Here is a 7,500-nt window from a genome sequence, read left to right as displayed (position 1 = left end):
AGGGTATAATTTACTTTAGTCTGCTTATTATTTTTATTAACTTATTATAGTTCCTTAATTATTCTGTCCATGTCAGTTTACTTTCCCAAATGCAGTTACCCGAAGATGAATCACATAACAGTTGAAGGACGCTGCCCTCTGTAAACATGCGGGATAAAAATGTATCCAAGGTTAAGAACGTCCAAACTGTAGCAGAAAAAAACACCATAGTGAAAAAAATGGGTTGGTGAAGATAACAGATTAATATACGTAATCTAATTATTAAGTATAATCTGCAAAACAAGTGATATAAGTATGATTGACTCTGTACATAGGGACACAGTTAAACTAAAGTACTGACAGCTGCATTTAAAATCCTAACTTTTATATAATGAGAAAAAAGACATTACATATTAAAATGAGTACAACTGAAAAAACTTTCTCTTTCTCAGTGCATTATCAAAACAACTGAAGGAACTGTGGTGGATTCGTATGTCATAAGGGACAAGAGGATCCTTCAAAGATTGATGTTTTCTCTGAGAGGAAAAAAAAAAAAAAAAAAAAATTTTTTTGCTGCTTTCTGCATTCCTCCATTTTCCAGGTTCATTATATGTGAGTTTAGAGGAAATGGCACGATTCTCTCTGCTTTACCAAAAGCAATTCTCTTCGATGATTACTGCGCCGGTTCCTCGCTAATGCCATTCATAGATCCGCTTTTAGTTAAAGGCCCTCATATCAGCCGCAAAGCCGCAAGGCCACCGCTTTCCACATTATTGCCCTAACGAAATCAGCAGCGTTAGAAACGCTTCGTTTGATGACATTTAGGCCAAGTCTACCTGCATTGGTTTTTACTTATTCGTATATTTTTCTACCTTTAAATTGTCAAATCAAAATCCGAGATCGGTGATAGGTTCCACTCTTTTATCTTTCCATATTTCTCCTGTTTCTTTCGACAGAAGGCATTATATATCATTTGTCTGTTTTGTGTCTTGGCTTATGTGCTAAGATTATTGTCACCTTTACCACTGCGAAATTCAGAAGTATCATTAGTCTTTTCGAAATGTTTATCGCCACTCAAAATATTACCATGACTCGTAACGTTTAAACTTTAAACCTTACGGTTTCCACTACAGGCAGTGTCAGCAAGATTGGTATTCATACTCGTGACTCTTGAAATGAGCTTTGAGATGATACGCCATTCCGAAGGAAGGAAAGAGAATTTGATATCGTCCTCCTGAATCTAAGATATTTCCATGAAAGAAAATACATTTTGCGCATGGTGGTTCTCCCCTATTTCTTGAGTTTGCATCTAAAATGGTTTGCACTTTTTGATACTTTATGTTGATTGAGAACACTCCAATTCTTTTCTGTCAGCGTAATCCCCCATGAGAAGATACCTGAAGTCTTATCTTCTGAAGACAATTCTCTCTCTCTCTCTCTCTCTCTCTCTCTCTCTCTCTCTCTCTCTCTCTCTCTCTCTCTCTCCTTGAAACATATAAATGTATGTTTTACCTTCCGCAAGCCTGACATTTTTCCCAGAACTCTGCATCACAGCAAAATTCATTTAACGTAACGCGTACTTACTTATTATGAATTTACACTTATTGTTTAGAAATATGATTAAATGCAATGACAGTCTTATTTGAGATACCAGCTATATGTTCACGGTGGTTAACCAAAGATATTAACTGGATTCATGCCAAGGAACTTTTCAAGTGTCCATTGCGATATTCTAAACCTGGTTGCGACCAACATCTAACTACCACAAATCTAATATGTTGTCTAGGTGAACAGTGGCAATAAGTATTGATCAGAATTTGATAGCGTTCCGATCACCGGATAAATTGGCGAGAATGATATAAATAACACACAGACACACAGTAATATAATATTTACATACATACATACATACATACATACACATATATATATATGTATATGTATATGTATATATATATATATATATATATATATATATATATATATATATATATATATATATATATATATAGATAGACAGATAAACAGATAGATAGATATACATGTATGTTTGTATGAGTATGTTTATGTATGTATGTATGTATGTATGTATGTATGTATGTATGTATATACTTGTGTGTGTATACGTTAACTGATCAACAGGTAATGTTCTATCTTCCAGGAAACGCTATGTTCCTCAGAAGAGTAACAATAAAGAGGGGAGGGCGATGAAGGTAAAAGTTAAGAAAAGGTCATACAAAAGTAAGAGAACAGACTGAATGCAAGTTATGTAAAAATTTATTATTACCACAGATATTCCCTATATGTGTGAAACGTCTAGATATTTTAGTCTAGAAATATAAGGATATATGCATGCATTATATCTATCTATCTATCTATCTATCTATCTATCTATCTATCTATCTATATATATACATATATATAATGTATGTGTATATATATGTATATATATATATATATATATATATATATATATATATATATATATATATATTTGTTGGAAATATATATATATATATATATATATATATATATATATATATATATATATATATATATATATATATATATATATATATATATATATATATATTTGTTGGGAATAAAGAAAGTATCTATAATCCCGTATAGACCTGAAGTAAATGGGTTGTGTGAGAGGGCGAATCGGAAAGTAATCGAAGCTTTTCGATGGGTGATAGAGTGTTTGTTAGAGTGAATGATGAGAGAGTTAAAGCCATTGTGAATTTTCCAGTTCCCAAAACCAGGAAACAGATTCGTTCGTTCCTAGGTATGTCGGGTTTCTTTCCCCGTTTTGTGCGGAATTTTTTCTGCAATAAGCGTCGCCATTGACAGATTTGTTACGAGAAGACGTTAAGTTTGTTTGGGGTGATAGTCAACAATTAGCTTTTGAGAAGCTTAAGAACGCTTTGGTGAACCCACCAGTTTTGAAGTTTCAGATTTTAGTCAACCGTTCACCTTAGTGACTGGACTTTGAGTCAGGAAGGTATAGGTGCGTGTTTGATCAGAAATTTGAAGGAAATTACACCCAATTGCTTTTTATAGCAGAAAGTTCAAAACGCGTGGTAGTAACGAAAGGCTGATGTCAGTTGTGGGCAAGGAGGCTTTTTTGCAGTCGTCTCTAGCCTTGTTCATTTTAAGATGTTGTTGCTGGGAAATAAAGTTGAGATTTTTACAGATCATCAACCGTTGTTAGAGCTTTTAATAAGCCAAATTTGTCGCCCAAGAGAGCACGTTGGTTCCTAACATTGAGAGATTTTGATGCAAACCTCAAATACATTGAAGGTAAGCATAATGTAGTTGCAGATGCATTGAGCAGATACTTTCCGGTCGAGAGTGAGGAAATACACACCGAATCCTGTGTGAGAGAGAGAGAGAGAGAGAGAGAGGGGAGAAAAATGGATGTAAGTGTTATCGTGAGCGAACCTTCATACGCCGTTTCCTGAATAAAGATTGTTGGAGCACGTTACGTACACTTTCAAAAAAGTGTTAATTCTGTCCTTGTTACAGAATTAAATGCTGGCAGCGGTGTCTCATGATTTTAAATGCTGGCAGCAGTGTCTCTGATTTTAAATGGTGGCAGCATGATTTTAATGTCTTTAATGATGGCGAAAGAGGGAGATTACTAATAGGCTAATTGATAACGTTGATACCCAAGGCGACGAGGCCGTGAGCGTCATGAGTGGTTACCACTCAGTCTTAAGATAGCGAGTTTCATAGGGGGTCGTGATTACGTGTGAAATACGGGGAATCCTTTTTTTTCCGTTTCTATTCGAGTACTGGGAGTGGGGAGTTGTGAAATAGATCTGGATGATCTCTAGAGCAATTTTGGGGTTAACAAAATACCCAAATAAGTGTGAATAGTGGCGATTGTGAGTTAATTACGCAAAGTGATGAATCACCAATAATCACGGGCGTTGTTTGCTTCGTCTTCGAGTGGGTGACGTCACAGGTTAGAAGTAGAGCGGTGGCCTTGAGTAGAGAGATAGGTACTTCGTTTTCTGTTTCAAATTGGTAAGTACCCCATTCTCGTAAGTTGCGCAGAACGCCGTTTTCTATTCTTCTTTTAGAGGGGGTAACTTTTACCTTTCTCTAGTGTTCCTTTTGGTTTCTTTTTTTTTATGTTGTTACGCTCAGGGCGTGTGATTACTCACAAAATGCCGGACGATGCAGCAAGCACATCCCAATCAGTTGTGGTGCATAAAGTGACGAGCGTTAGTGCGGGAATTAGTAATTTTAAAGGTTAGTTGATGGGAAGCCAACCCAAAACATAGAAACTTTCATTGAGTCAGTGAACAATTATCTGAATTCCAAGAAAATTACGAATGGCGCTGAAGCTTTAACAGAGGCTAAATCATTTCTGGATTTGGATAAAGGAGATATTGGAAACGAGCACGCAGTTTCGGGTTCAGAAGGTGTAAAACTTGGAATGAACTGCAGAAATTTCTACGAGCTACTTATGGCGGAGTTCAACGTGAATGCGCAGTTCGGAATTTGCGAGAGTTTCTCAAAATAAAGAAGGGCAATGATTCACTAGTCACATACAGTGCGAATTTATTTGATGCAGTAGTTGAGTTAAAGAAATCTATAATAGGTTCTCCATGGGTAACTGGAAATAATATCTCCTTAGATAATTTTGAAAGATTGTTACTCTTTGCTTGCCTTTTAACGTCGGTCCCAGATATAATTGTAGATAGTTTTGATAAGAGAATTGATCAGGATACAGATGAATCCTTTTTGTTTGCACAGATTAACAAAAATCTAGCAAAATGCCCGACACTGGACAGTACTTTTGTACAGGGAGGTGCAAAGATGTCAGCTGCGGTTTCCAAACCACAGAATAATGATAGTCGCTCGCATTCGGGAAATGATGCAACAGCGAAGACATGTGCACGAGTAGAATCGAAGAAAATTCCAGAGAGATCAGTCACAACGATACGTTGTTTTAATTGTGATAAAATAGGCCATAGTAAATCAAATTGCAGAGTGAGATATTGTTCAGTTTGCAAATCTTCAGATCATGGATGGAGATTTTGCCCAGCCACGAAGAGAGTAGAGAATATTCAGGAAGTCACGGGGAGGTTTTCTAGATATGACAGGAGAATTCCACATGATGCAAGTTCTAGATACACAAAGGAACAGCAGAATTTTCACAAGATAAGTTCGAAAACGGACACAGGATAATGACTAATCAGGTCGTAGAGTCAACAGAACCTAGGCCGATTGTACGTGGATTCTCTAATGGCAATGAAATTCATATTTTCATTGATTCTGGTAGCTCAGTTAACTTAGTAAATGCTGACCTTTTTCACTCAAAGGTTTCCAGAGTGCAAATTAGTCCCTTCTAGTGAGACAGTGTGTGATGTACAAGCGAGGAAACTGAATATTTTAGGTTCGTCATTTCTTACGCTTTGTATCGGTGGAAAGACAATAGTAGAATCATTTTTGGTCATAGAAGGATTAGCCTTAGGTGAAATGGTTTTGCTAGGACACCCTTCTTGCATGCGACATAACATCAACATTCTTACGGGAATTCAGGGGTTACAATAGGTGAGTCAGGTTGTTTTGTTCCATATATACACAGGAAAAAAACTTGTGAGAAACCTAAGACACAGTCTGAGACATGTGTAACACAGTCATTAGAGAGTGAAGATATTCCGAAAAGATCTTTCAAAGGATTTTTGTTGGAAGATATTGAATTGCAACCGCGAGTTCCTACATTGGTTAAAGTGTCGCTGAAAGAGAAAAATTTACCTTCTCAAGTGTGCGTTGTTGAGGGAACCGAGAAATTCAAAGACGTTGTGAGTACGGTGTCAGTGAATGAAATTTCAGTCGCAGGCGTGACTTCAGTAGAATTAGTTAGCTATCAAGACTCAGTGAAAAAATATCACAAGGGTACTTATGTAATTGATTTTGAAGAGTTTAATGAAGAGCATAAATTAGTGAGTTGACTGTGACTATTCTGAGATACAAACTTGGAATTAGTTCACATTGTGAGTGTTTGACTTTTGCATTAGTGGTTTTGTTTGGTTCAGTAACATGAAACCTTTTTGTTATTAGACCTTTTTCGAGTGTTTTTGGGAGACTCAGTAGTGACATGGGATAGAGTAGAGACCATGTTCGTTTTGGGAGATCAATATCAAGGTTCGGGAGTTGATTATAAGACGAGTTGTACTTTAGTTAGAGAGAAGTATGTGTGTGACAGTAGTGTTTTCCAGTTGCGAGTTGTGTCTGTGGGAGGTTGTGAGTTGTCGTTAGTTCATGGACAGACTCTGACAGAATGTGACTTTAGACAGTTCCTGCGAGATTACCACATTGAGTCCACCAGTACTCTAACTGCCGTGTTCTGCAAAGAGTGCAGTTACAATGATGTGCCAGAGCAACAAGTCGACATCATTCGTTCTTCAAGGATCCAAGCTGTTTGATGCTGCATGCCGTGTGATGTCTACGGACTTTCTTGTACTTAGCCGTGCTGTATTCAACAGTTCCGAGAAGATAATTATGCGTCATACGCATAACGAGCATTTGGTAGTGGCGGTACCTACAACCAAGGTGCCAATAACTGTTCCACCGTTGGAAGACATTGACGATTCCGTGATGTTCCAGTATCAGGAATATATTATGCCGACAATTTTAATTGTCTTAATAGCTATTTTACTGATAATTCTTGTTGTGGGAGTAGTAAAGCTTATTCGTGTTTGTAAGATTACATGTAAAGGCTCTAAGAACACAACCCCAGTGACTTTGGAAGTGCGTCATGAGAGCAGTCCTTAAAGCTGCAGTGCAGTAGACATTGCTGATTGAGCATAGCTCTATTTTGTTATGTTTTATACATATGCTTTTGTTTTAGTTTGCCGTTAAGAGAGCGAGACGCTCTTATGTGGTGGCCGAGCTCTATTTCAGAAAATATGGCTGCTACAATTTTAAAGGACACATATATGCATTTCATAGCTTCAATGCTTTAAGATGTGATGAAAGAATTTTTGGAGCGAGGTGGTACTGACAGAGCCGTCAGTCGTAAAATCTTTGTGTTCAGCAAATAGTTTGATTCCTCAGCTATCTGCGTGAGAACCTCAGCAATATTGCCAGTCAGGTGATCTTCCGAAGTGTTATGTATATTCGTGAGTACGTGCGTTAATTTGATCTAGATTATGCCAAAATCTGCCCTAAAAGTGAGTTTGATCGTTCATTAACGTGATAGAACTGCAGTTGTCTAGACGTAGCTTTGGAGAGGATCCAGGCTTTGAAATCGGCAGATAAGGTAGAGTTTGAAATCTCTGTTTTTATGGGAGGAAATTGAACTTGTGATTTTTACCATGATTTTCAAATCATTATGAACTTTTGAACTGGTGTGGGAGATTTAATATGAATATTCATACCTCTTTTATATTATTATTTTGTTCTGTTACGTTTGCCATATCTTGGCTATGCATTTTACACTTTCCATTATTGTGTTTTGCATTTCATATATTTTTTGGGAGTTTTCTATCATGTTTAATTCTT

The sequence above is a fragment of the Macrobrachium rosenbergii genome, chromosome 8 (assembly GCF_040412425.1).
Source record: "Macrobrachium rosenbergii isolate ZJJX-2024 chromosome 8, ASM4041242v1, whole genome shotgun sequence".
Taxonomy (NCBI): domain Eukaryota; kingdom Metazoa; phylum Arthropoda; class Malacostraca; order Decapoda; family Palaemonidae; genus Macrobrachium; species Macrobrachium rosenbergii.
Note: the sequence above shows the minus strand (reverse complement) of the source record.